At 31.8% G+C, this 14,071-nt stretch overlaps 1 long non-coding RNA gene across 1 annotated transcript; it reads left to right on the forward strand.

The window, feature by feature from the left end:
• The first annotated feature begins 6,542 nt into the window (after positions 1–6,542).
• Positions 6,543–13,425, forward strand: LOC135664147 (uncharacterized). Its single transcript, XR_010508661.1, has 2 exons — positions 6,543–9,598; positions 9,645–13,425. It is a non-coding gene; the product is annotated as an uncharacterized LOC135664147 (long non-coding RNA).
• The last annotated feature ends 646 nt before the right edge of the window (positions 13,426–14,071 follow it).

Genomic DNA, 14,071 nt, shown 5'->3' on the forward strand with positions numbered 1-14,071 from the left:
AACATGAAAAGAATCCGCTTGATGAGAAATCATCATTTAATTATATTGTTAATTTCTTAACGTCAATCGATGAATCTTCTTTATTTTTATTGGAAGAAGAAAGAAGAATTAATTCAGAAAGTAAAGCAAAATCCTTGAGATTTGTATTCGACATAATTACAACCAATCCAAATGATCAAACAACAACTGAAAAAAAATCCATTGGAATAGAAGAAAAAAAATCCATTGGAATAGAAGAAAAAAAATCCATTGGAATAGAAGAAATCAGTAAAAAGGTTCCTCGATGGTCATACAAATTGACCGATGAATTAGAAGGACTGGATCAAGAAAATGGAGAAGAACAGAAGGAAGATTATGAAATTTGTTCAAGAAAAGCGAAACGGGTGGTGATCTATACTGATAAAAATCTGGATACCGATACTGATAATATTGATCAAGCAGAAGCAGAAGCAGAAGCAGAAGCAGAAGCAGAAGAGGTGGCTTTGATACGTTATTCGCAACAACCAGATTTTAATCGGGGTATAATCCAAGGATCCATGCGTGCTCAAAGACGTAAAACAGTTATTTGGGAAATATTTCAAACAAATGTTCATTCCCCGCTTTTTTTGGATCGAATAGACAAAGTCTTTTTTTTTTCTTTTTTTGATAGATATAGATATCGAATAATTAATCTTATTTTTAGGAATTCCGTGGGGGGAAACCCAGAATCCGAAACTTCCGACTTTGAGGAGGAAGAGGAAGAGACAAACACTGGGAAAAAAAAAGACGAGGAGAAAAAAAAAAAAGAGGAAGATGAACGGATAACAATATCAGAAATTTGGGATAGCATTATATTTGCTCAAGCAATAAGAGGTTTGATGCTGATAACCCAATCTTTTTTTAGAAAAAACATTGTATTGCCTTCATTGATAATAGCTAAAAATATTGGACGTATGTTATTATTCCAATTCCCCGAGTGGTATGAGGATTTGAAGGAATGGAATAGAGAAATACATGTTAAATGCACCTATAATGGTGTTCCATTATCAGAAACAGAATTTCCCCAAGATTGGTTAACAGATGGTATTCAGATAAAGATTTTATTTCCTTTTCGTTTAAAACCTTGGCGAAGATCTAAAATACGATCTCATCATGGAGATCCAATGAAAAAAAAAGGAAAAAAAGAAAATTTTTGTTTTTTAACAGTTTGGGGAATGGAAACGGAACTCCCTTTTGGTTCTCCCCGAAAGCAACCTTCTTTTTTTGAACCCATATATAAGGAACTCAAAAAAAAAATTAGAAAAGTAAAAAAGAACTCTCTAAAAGTTTCAAAAGAAAAAAAAAGATGGGTCATCAAAATAGTTCTAGTTCTAAAACGAGTTCTAAAACGAGTTCTAAAACGAATAGTTCTAGTTCTAAAACGAATAGTTCTAGTTCTAAAACGAACAGTTCTAGTTCTAAAACGAATAATGAAGAAACTTGAAAAAGTGAACCAAATTTCTTTATTTGAATTGAGGAAGGGAAAAGTACATGAACCAAATGAAAATGCAAAAGATTCAAAAAAAAATAATCAGATTATTCACGAATCGACCATTCAAATTCGATCTATGAATTGGACAAATTATTTACTCATAGAAAAAAAAATGAAAGATCTTGCTGATAAGACAATCACAATAAGGAATCAAATAGAAGGAATCACAAAAGACAAGAAGAAAATAGTTCTAGCCTATCATGATAAAAGACCGGAATTACAAAAACATATTTGGCAGATACTTCAAAGAAAAAATACCCGATTAATACGCAAATCACATTATTTTATGAAATCTTTCATTGAAAAAATATACATAGATATCTTGCAATGTATGGTTACCATTTCTAAGGTTAATGCACAACTTTTAAAAAAAACAATTATCAATGAATCCATTTACAACGATGAAAGAAATCAAGAAGGAATTGATGAAACAGATCAAGATACAATGAACTTTATTTCGACTATAAAAAAGTCCTTTTCTAATCCTAATATTAGAAATGATTTAAACACTTATCACGACTTATCTTCCTTGTCCCAAGCATATGTATTTTACAAATTGTCACAAACCCAATTATTTAACAACCATCACCTGAGATCTGTACTTCAATATCACGATCACGGGACCTATCCTTTTATTAAAGACAAGATAAAGTATTATTGTATGACACGAGGAATATTTGATTCCAAATCAAGGTTTGATTCCAAATCAAGGCATAAGAAAATTAATAAGTCTGGAATGAATAAATGGAAAAACTGGTTAAAGGGTCATTATCAATATAATTTTTCTCGGAGCAAATGGTCTCGATTAGTACCGAAAAAATGGCGAAATAGAGTCAATCAACGTTGTACTATTCAAAATAAAGAATCAATGAAATTGTATTCATATAAAAAAGAAAAAGACCGATTAATTCATTACATGAATGAAAATTTTTGTGCAGTGGATTTATCGATGAGTCAAAAAGAAAAATTTAAAAAACACTACAGATATGATCTTTTATCACATGAATATATAAATTATGGGGATAGTAAGGACTCATACACACTGAAACCCGAATCGTTTTATGTATTGCTAAATATGACTATTGATGATTACCTAAAAAAAGGATATTTTATTGATACCCATAAAAATCTGGATAGAAAATATTTGGATTATAGAATTCTTCATTTTTGCCTTAGAAACAATAGTGATATTGAGAACAATAGTGATATTGAGAACAATAGTGATATTGAGAACAATAGTGATATTGAGGACTGGACCGATATGTATATCGGTACCGAAATTTATAAAAATACTAATAAAAATACTAAGACTAAGACTCATCAAAAAAAAATTTTTGATTGGATGGGAATGAATCGAAATTATTCTACCATATCAAATCTAGAACCTTGGTTCTTCCCAGAATTTGTGTTACCTTTTGATGCATATAAGATTAAACCGTGGATCATACCAATCAAATTACTTCTTTCTAATATTTATTATGAAAATGATATTAGTCAAAATCAAAATGAAAAAAATATTAGTCAAAATCAAAATGAAAAAAATATTAGTCAAAATCAAAATAAAAAAAATATTAGTCAAAATCAAAATAAAAAAAATATTAGTCAAAATCAAAATAAAAAAAATATTAGTCAAAATCAAAATAAAAAAAATATTAGTCAAAATCAAAATAAAAAAAATATTAGTCAAAATCAAAATAAAAAAAATATTAGTCAAAATCAAAATAAAAAAAATATTAGTCAAAATCAAAACATCAAAGATTCCGTTAAAATAGAATTTCAAAATTCCAACCAAGAAAAAGAGGGTCAATCAAATCTTGTATCAGATCCACAAAAACAAAACCAAAAGGAATATCTTGAAGAGGATTGCACGAGATCAAACATTAAAAAAGGTAAAAAAAAAAAAAAACAATCCAAGAAAAATAAGGAAGGAGAACTAGATTTGTTCCTGAAAAAATATTTTATTTTTCAATTAAGATGGGATGACCCCTTGAATCAAAAAATTATTAATAATGTTAGGATATATTGTCTCCTACTTAGATTGATAAATCCAAGGGAAATTGCTATATCCTCGATTCAAAGAGGAGAGATGCATCTGGATGTAATGCTGATTCAGAAAGATCTAGCTCTTACAGAATTAATAAAAAGGGGAATATTAATTATCGAACCAATTCGTCTATCTTTAAGAAGGGATGGAAAATTCATTATATATCAAACCATAAGTATTTCATTGATCGATAAGAGTAAACACCAAATTAATAGAAAATACATAAAGAAAAGATATGTTGATAAGAATAATTTGAAAAAATCCACTGGACGACATGGCAATATATTTGTGAATGGGGATCAAGATCATTATAATTTCTTTGTTCCTGAAAATATTCTATCTCCTAGACGTCGTAGAGAATTGAGAATTCTAATTTGTTTCAACTCTCATAATCGGGATATTGTGAATAGAAATCCAGTATTTTGCAACGAAAACAACATAAGAAACTCTGAACAATTTTTGAATGAGGACAAACGTCTTAATACGGATTTAAATAAATTAATTAAATGCAAATTGTTTCTTTGGCCCAATTACCGATTAGAAGATTTAGCTTGTATGAATCGCTATTGGTTTGATACCAATAATGGTAGTCGTTTCAGTATGTCAAGGATACGTATGTATCCACGATTCAGAATTATTTAATAGTATATTTCCTATATATCACATGCCGTTTTCAGTAAATAAAAACCGAAAGATGTACGCATATGGTGTGTTACGTTCTGGTACATGATACGTATTTACTTGTGTATCAATTCAATTGAATCTAGAAAGAAATCTACAGAATCTTTTTAGGTGCAAAGAAATCATTCTCTTTCGTAAATGCAGAAATATATTATCCTTTTCTTTTCTATCTAAATCAAATGGAAAATTTGATTTAGATAGAAACGGATAAATCTAAATTTTTGCGTGTACTAGATTAAAAAAAATTGACATAATATAATAATTATTATTTTATTTTTCCTGATCGGTAAAATCCATGGCATGGAAAAGAAAGAAAAGAAAAAGATAAAAAAAGTTTTATGGTCAAAAATTCATTCATTTCACTTCTTCCACAAGAAGAAAAGAAGAAGAAAACAGGGGTTCTGTTGAATTTCAAGTATTAAGTTTCACCAATAAGATACGAAGACTTACTTCACATTTGGAATTGCACAAAAGAGATTTTTTATCACAAAGAGGTCTACAAAAAATTCTGAGAAAACGTCAACGTCTGCTGGCTTATTTGTCAAAGAAAAATAGAGCGCGTTATAAGAAATTAATTGACCAGTTGGATATTCGGGAGCCAAAAAATCGTTAATTAAATCGTTTGAATTAGTATAGTAGTTATTAGATTTTTTATTTTGATGAACCTCCTACTTTTTTGAGGAATTCATGAAATAATGAATTAAGGAAGAAAAGATATGACTGTACCGGCTACAAAAAAAGATTTCATGATAGTTAATATGGGTCCTCACCACCCATCAATGCATGGTGTTCTTCGACTGATCGTTACTCTCGATGGTGAAGATGTTATTGACTGTGAACCCATATTGGGCTATTTACACAGAGGGATGGAAAAAATAGCGGAAAACCGAACAATTATACAATATCTGCCTTATGTAACACGTTGGGATTATTTAGCTACTATGTTCACAGAGGCAATAACGGTAAATGCACCAGAACAACTGGAAAATGTTCAAGTACCTAAAAGGGCTAGCTATATCAGAGTAATTATGCTGGAGCTGAGCCGTATAGCTTCTCATTTGTTATGGCTTGGGCCTTTTATGGCGGATATCGGCGCGCAGACTCCCTTTTTCTATATTTTCAGAGAGAGAGAATTGATATATGATTTATTCGAAGCCGCCACAGGTATGCGAATGATGCATAATTATTTCCGCATCGGAGGAGTAGCTGCCGATCTACCTTATGGCTGGATAGATAAATGTTTGGATTTTTGCGATTATTTTTTAACAGGAATTGTTGAATATCAAAAACTCATTACGCGAAATCCCATTTTTTTGGAGCGAGTCGAAGGAGTGGGCATTATTGGTGGAGAGGAAGCAATAAATTGGGGTTTATCAGGACCGATGTTACGAGCTTCTGGAACACAATGGGATCTTCGTAAAATTGATAATTATGAGTGTTACAATGAATTCGATTGGGAAGTCCAATGGCAAAAAGAAGGAGATTCGTTAGCTCGTTATTTAGTACGAATCGGTGAAATGAGGGAATCTATAAAAATAATTCAACAGGCTCTAGAAGGAATTCCTGGAGGACCCTATGAGAATTTAGAAGTCCGACGCTTTGATAGAGCAAAAAATTCCGAATGGAATGATTTTGAATATAGATTTATTAGTAAAAAACCTTCACCCAATTTTGAATTGTCGAAACAAGAACTTTACGTGAGAGTAGAAGCCCCAAAAGGGGAATTAGGAATTTATTTGATAGGAGATAATAGTGTTTTCCCTTGGAGATGGAAAATTCGTCCACCCGGCTTCATAAATTTGCAAATTCTTCCTCAGCTAGTTAAAAGAATGAAATTGGCTGATATCATGACGATACTAGGTAGTATAGATATCATTATGGGAGAGGTTGATCGTTGAAATGATAATTGATACGACAGAAGTACAAACTATCAATTCTTTTTCTATATCGGAATCCTTAAAAGAAGTATATGGACTCATATGGATCTTTGTACCCATTTTGACCCTTATATTGGGAATTACAATAGGGGTACTAGTAATTGTGTGGTTAGAAAGAGAAATATCTGCAGCGATACAACAACGTATTGGGCCTGAATATGCCGGCCCCTTGGGAATTCTTCAAGCTCTAGCAGATGGAACTAAACTACTTTTTAAAGAAGACCTTCTCCCATCTAGAGGAGATGTTCGTTTGTTTAGTATTGGACCGTCTATAGTGGTCATATCAATTCTACTAAGTTATTTAGTAATTCCTTTTGGGTATCGCCTCATTTTAGCCGATCTCAGTATAGGTGTTTTTTTATGGGTCGCCATTTCAAGTATTGCTCCTATTGGGCTTCTTATGTCAGGATACGGATCGAATAATAAATATTCCTTTTCAGGTGGTCTACGAGCTGCTGCTCAATCTATTAGTTATGAAATACCATTAACTCTATGTGTGTTATCAATATCTCTACGTGTGATTCGTTGAACATGAACTTTATACTTCTTTCCTAGAAGTAAAGGAAAGAAGTTGAATGTAATGTATTGAATAGGTATTTTATTTTTTATTCATCATTCGGGTCAATGAGTTAAACCAGATAGTTATATGAGTGAAACAAAACAACTTAGAAGTTTGCAGTAAGAAGATAAAATCTCATTTCATATGTACAAGAATAAAGTTGAAGTAAACATAAGCAGTGTAAACTGTTTACCCCAAGATTAAGATTCTTTCATTAGTCATCATATCTTGGAGCGGGTGTAAAAGATCAACTGTATGGAGTTTTCATTACTGTCTTGTATTTATTACCATGCCGTAGATCAATCAAAAATCAGTGGACGGTTAGGAACACCAAAGTGCACAAAGGATTAGTAATAGAGATAATGTAAGGTATCAAAAAAAGAGATATTTCTACAATTTATAAAACGAATAAAAATAGGGACTTTAAGTTGGTTTATATTTATAAATTTATAAAATATAAATTTATAAAAAAAATAAAAAAATGAATAAAGATATTGATGCATAAAATAAATAAAAGAATAGATAAGAAGAGATTCGTCCACCTCCCATGGATTTGATTCCTTCCCCTATAAAAAAACTTGCAATGCCAACCCCATTTGTAATTCCATCAATTATATATCTATCAAAAAACTGAGTTAGTTCGGTTAATCCCCTTATACCCATGGTAAAAACCTTAGTATAAAAAATATCTATGTAACCACGATTATATGACCAATTGTATATCCCATTTTTTATTTGGTCCAAGAGAATCCTTTTAGGACCACCTTTTACAAATGCATTGATAAAGTTCAAATTCCGGAAAAACGAATAAGCAGACCCATATAAGATATATGCTATGAATAGTCCGGAAATAGCTATACTTACTGAAAAAATTGCATTTGTAAAAAATTCATACCAATCCACAGAATAACTCGAATTTGGATGGAAAAGGTTTGTGAGTGGAGTTAACCATTTGGATAATATATCCAAATCTATTACTCCTTGATCAAAATGAATTCCTATTGATCCAACAAACAAAGTAAATAATACCAATATAAGCAGAGGAAATAGCATAGTATTGTCCACTTCGCGAGGGTACATAGAAGTGTACTTTTTTTCGAAAGAAGTATTAAAGTATCGTATGCATTTTTTTAGATTATTATCAATTTTATACATATCCTTTGAAAAAAAGAAGACCCTATTATTCATTGTTGATAAAGGTAAATTTCTATTGACTGCTTTGGCTACCTCCTTTCCCCATAGAGATATTGAATAGGACGAACTATTTTTTGTGCTACTGTAATCTTGAAAATGAACGCGCAAATGTCCATCAAAGGTAAGTAAATACACCCGAAACATATAAAATGCAGTCAATCCTGCTGTGAAACAAGCTATTATTGCGAAAATTGGTGAATACAACCAACTATCATTAAGAATTTCATCTTTGGACCAAAAACAAGCAAGAGGTGGAATACCGCAAATAGAAAGTGTACCCAATAAAAAAGTAGTTCTTGTAATTGGAACATATCTTCTTAAACCACCCATAAGAGCCATATTCTGACTTTTTTCTGGCGAATATCCAACAATAGGTTCCATTGAATGAATAATGGATCCGGATCCCAAAAACAATAAAGCTTTAGAATAGGCATGGGTAATCAAATGGAATAAAGCAGCTCGATAAGAACCTATACCTAGAGCTAACATAATATAACCCAATTGAGACATTGTAGAATAGGCTAAACTTCTTTTTATATCTCTTTGAGCAAGAGCCAAAGTAGCTCCTAGTAGTACTGTTATTACACCTATTAAAGATATGAAATTCATTATGTAAGGTATAGCTATGAAAATAGGAAGAAGTCGAGCTACAAGAAAAATTCCTGCTGCTACCATAGTAGCAGCGTGTATAAGAGCCGAGATGGGAGTGGGTCCTTCCATGGCATCGGGTAACCATACGTGAAGGGGGAATTGTGCGGATTTAGCAACTGCACCAATGAATAATAAAGAGGCACACAAAGTAGCAAATAAAGAACTGACACCATTATTATGGATCAAGTTATTAGTTATTTCGAACAAATCCCGAAATTCGAAACTACCTGTTATCCAATAAAAACCTAAAATTCCTAATAATAAACCAAAATCCCCTACACGGTTAGTTACAAAAGCTTTTTGACAAGCACTTGCTGCAGTCGGTCGTGTGAACCAAAATCCTATTAATAAATAGGAACACATCCCCACCAGTTCCCAAAAAATATAAATTTGTATCAAATTGGAACTGGTAACTAATCCCAACATGGAAGCATTGAAAAAACTCATATAAGCAAAAAATCTCAGATATCCTTGATCATGAGACATATAATTGTCACTATAAATAAGAACCAAGATTCCAACAGTAGTAATTAGTATTGACATAATAGAACTAAGTGGGTCGATCAAATATCCGAACTCTAAGGAAAAATCATTATTGATGGTCCAAGACCATAGATATTGATAGATAGAACTTCCATGTATTTGTTGAATAGATAAATTGGCTGAAAACCCCATAACTATACTTAACAGTAAAACACTAGGAAAAGCCCATATACGACGAATATTTTTTGTTGCTGTCGGAATCAGTAGAAGTCCAAATCCTATTGACACAGTAACTGGAAGTGGAAGAAAAGGTATTATCCATGCATATTGATATGTATGTTCCATAAGAAAACAAAATGAAATCTTTAATAATTCTACTATTCTAGTCTAGTCTTAGTAGAATATTCTATTCTGGTAATTTATAGCCATATTATATAGTATAATAAGAAAAAAGAGTTATACCAAAAGGAGTACTTGATTCTAATTATGTTTTAATAAAATTATATGTTTTAATAGGTTTAAAATATATTTTCAAACAGGTTTTAAATATATTTTTTAATAGGTTTTAAATATATTTTTTAATAGGTTTTAAACATATTCGAAAATGCTTTTTTTAAAACTATTCTACCAGGGAATAAGTATAGATAATGACTAAAAGGAACAATCTATTTTGAACAAAACAATACATGTCTTTCACATACAACGATAAAAACTGGTAACCCTTTTTGAATGGCAGTTCCCAAAAAGCGTACTTCTATGTCAAAAAAACGTATTCGTAAAAATATTTGGAAAAAAAAAGGATTTTTAGCTGCAGTAAAGGCTTTTTCCTTAGCGAAATCGGTTTCCACCGGACGTTCAAAAAGTTTTTTTGTGCAACAAACAAATAATAAAGTCTTGGAATAATCGGAATTGACATACCCGAAGAACTTCGAATTTTTTAAGATGAACGATTCACATTAATTAATGTATTGAACTCCTCAATATCAATATGAGTTAGAACTAGCTGTTGTAGTATGTAGATGTGGTATGTAGAATAAAGGTATGTATATCGAATTCTGAATATTTTTTCTATCTACTTTTTTCACAATAGAAAAATATTTTTCTATTGTGAAAAGTAGAGTATGATTACGATAGAAATGAAAATTCTTTTGTTTCTTATATGCCTAACAAAAACCTAATTAGTTTGGTAAATCTTACCATTATGCATTATATATATAATGAAGAGACCATTATATATAATATGAAGAGTATTAATACTCTAATGATACTAAGGAATGATACTAAGGTGTCGAAATCGTTAGAAAATTTCAAATTCTTTTGATTTAGTGATGAAATTGTTATACATATGAAATCCTGGTTATTTAATCTTCTTCATTGAAAAAAAAAATATTTTTTTTTTCATTTTGTTTGAATCTATGAAATCAAATCGGATAAATAAAAAACGAATCAAAAAATAGAAAATGAACAATTCTTAGTTCTATACCTCGACAGACAACAAAACTATTGAGTTCTAACTGTTTTGGAAGAACTTAGTTTCTAGTACGCGAAAGTTTATTATTAAAACTAAACTTACTAAAACTAAACTTACTTTATTATTAAAACTAAACTTACAATGATCCCAACTAAAGATTCTTTTTTTGAATAGAGATTCAAATAGGAATTTAAATGAATTTTGATTTATCGATTCTAATGTTTACTAAACTATATTGAATCCTTGATTCTCGACGATTCAACATGAATTGACTATTATTATTTCAAGTAAGCCGCCATGGTGAAATTGGTAGACACGCTGCTCTTAGGAAGCAGTGCTAGAGCATCTCGGTTCGAGTCCGAGTGGCGGCATCCTTGAAATCCTAGAAAATAAATCCTCTAAAAGAGACACAATGGATCCTATAATGTATTCAATTCTCGATTTAAATTCTCTAATGGGACCCCTTTTTATGATATTTACAACTTTAGAACATATATTAACTCATATCTCTTTTTCGATAATTTCAATTGTGATTACGATTCATTTAATGATCTTATTAGTCCGCGAAATCGTAGGATTGCGTGATTCATTGGAAAAAGGGATGATAGCCACTTTTTTCTCTATAACAGGATTATTAGTTTCTCGTTGGATTTCTTCAGGACATTTTCCGTTAAGTAATTTATACGAGTCATTAATCTTCCTTTCGTGCAGTTTCTCCATTATTCATATGATTTCCAAGATGGGGAACCATAAAAATGATTTAAGCACAATAACCGCACCAAGTACCATTTTTACACAAGGCTTTGCCACGTCGGGTTTTTTAACTGAAATGCATCAATCCGCAATATTAGTACCTGCTCTACAATCTCAGTGGTTAATGATGCACGTAAGTATGATGTTATTAAGCTATGCAGCTCTTTTATGCGGATCACTATTATCAGTCGCTCTTCTAGTCATTACATTTCGAAAAAACATCGATATTTTTTGTAAAGGTAATAATTTCTTAATTAAACCATTTTTCTTTGGTGAGATTCAATATTTGAATGAAAAAAGAAGTGTTTTTAAAAACACTTCTTTTCTTTCATTTCGAAATTATTATAAATATCAATTGACTCAACGTTTGGATTATTGGAGTTATCGTGTCATTAGTTTAGGATTTACCTTTTTAACCATAGGCATTCTTTGTGGAGCAGTATGGGCTAATGAGGCATGGGGATCTTATTGGAATTGGGACCCCAAAGAAACTTGGGCTTTTATTACTTGGACCATATTCGCGATTTATTTACATACTAGAACTAGAATACATATTAGAAGTAGAACAAATCAAAGTTTGCAAAGTATGAATTCGGCACTTGTGGCTTCTATAGGATTTCTTATAATTTGGGTATGTTATTTTGGAATCAATCTATTAGGAATAGGTCTACATAGTTATGGTTCATTCACATTAACATCTACTTGAATAAACTACACAGATAAATAATTGAATAAACTACATAAAGAATACATAAGAACATCATCCCATATATATATAAAAAGCTTCTTGTTTGTGCGAGTTTTTGAGAACCGTTTGAATCATTCCTTATTCAAAACGGTTCTCAAAAACTCAAAATGCATCTCATTACAATTCTAATTCACTTTATTCTTTTGCATTGTACAGCGAACGATTTTAAAAATCTTAAAATCAAAGACAAAAATTATATTTCCGTATTATTAATGAAAGACTATCGATGAAAGTAATTAGATAGGATAGCTTGCACCCTGTCAACTGATAGCGAGAGAACGAAATCCGGATAAATACCAATACCTATTACGGGTAGAAAGATACAGATTGAAACAAATAGTTCTCGTGGTCCAGAATCCGCAAAATTAGAGTTTGGAACATTGAATAGCTTGTATCCATAGAACATCTGACGTAACATAGATAATAAATAAATAGGAGTTAATATCATTCCAATTGCCATTACAAAAGTAATTAGCATTTTTGGCATTAAAAGGTATTTTGGACTAGTAATTATTCCAAAAAATACTAATAATTCCGCAACAAAACCACTCATTCCTGGCAATGCAAGAGAAGCCATCGAAAAACTACTGAACATGGTAAATAGTTTTGGCATTGGGATCGATACCCCCCCCATTTCGTCGAGATAAACAAGACGTATTCTATCACAACTCGTTCCTGCCAAGAAAAAAAGCGCAGCACCAATAAATCCATGAGAGAGTATTTGTAAAATGGCACCGTTGAGTCCCATTCCGGTTATAGAACCAATTCCTATAATTGTGAAACCCATGTGAGATACAGAGGAATAGGCTATTCTTTTTTTTAAATTCCGTTGACCGAGAGAGGTTGAAGCTGCATAGATTATTTGAATCGTTCCCACTATTACCAACCAGGGAGAAAATATAGAATGAGCGTGGGGTAATAATTCCATATTGATCCGAATAAGTCCATATGCGCCCATTTTTAATAAGATTCCAGCTAGAAGCATACATGTACTGTAATGTGCTTCTCCATGGGTATCTGGTAACCACGTATGTAGGGGTATAATCGGCGATTTGACAGCATAAGCAATAAGGAATCCAAAATATAATATTATTTCCAATGCCACAGGATATGATTGATTAGTTAATTTTGAAAAATCTAATGTGGGTTCATTAGGGCCATATAAACCCATACCTAGAACTCCTATTAAGAGAAAAATGGAGCCCCCCGCAGTGTACAAAATAAACTTTGTGGCCGAGTAGAGACGTTTCTTTCCCCCCCACATGGATAAAAGTAAATAAACAGGAATTAATTCTAACTCCCACAGCATGAAAAAAAGTAAAAGGTCTCTAGAAGAAAATAATCCTATTTGACCGCTGTACATTGCTAACATGAGAAAATAGAACAATCGCGAATTTCGAGTAACTGGCCAAGCCGCTAAGGTAGCTAAAGTGGTGATAAATCCTGTCAGTAAAATAGGTCCTATGGAAAGCCCATCGATTCCCAGTCTCCAGTGAAAATCAAAAACATCTATCCATTTTAAATCTTCCTCCAATTGGGTTAATGGATCGTCCAATTGGAAATGATAACAGAAAACATAGGTTGTTAGAAGGAGTTTCCAACGAGCATATACATATAGCATACCACCTAAACATCTTATTTCCTTTATGAGGAAGAAAGAAAATGGAAGAACCGACGGATATCGGCAAAACAACAAGTATTGTTAACCAAGGAAAATAACTCGTGATAAAGACAAGATACGTTTGACCAGAAAAACCCGTGCTCGGAATAGAATAATATATTTTCTCGAGTACGGGCTTTTGTCGGTAAAGAGGAATCAATTGATTCAAGTGGATTTTTTTGTAACGTATCAATAACCTAGACCCATGCTGCGAGTTGTTTCATATGATAAATAAACACGGACACTCAAAAAAATCCGTGGGGCAGGCGGATTCACATCTCTTACAACCCACACAGTCCTCGGTTCTTGGTGCGGAAGCAATTTGCTTAGCTTTACATCCGTCCCAAGGTATCATTTCCAATACGTCTGTGGGGCAGGCT

The sequence above is a fragment of the Musa acuminata genome, unplaced genomic scaffold (genome assembly GCF_036884655.1).
Source record: "Musa acuminata AAA Group cultivar baxijiao unplaced genomic scaffold, Cavendish_Baxijiao_AAA HiC_scaffold_804, whole genome shotgun sequence".
Taxonomy (NCBI): domain Eukaryota; kingdom Viridiplantae; phylum Streptophyta; class Magnoliopsida; order Zingiberales; family Musaceae; genus Musa; species Musa acuminata.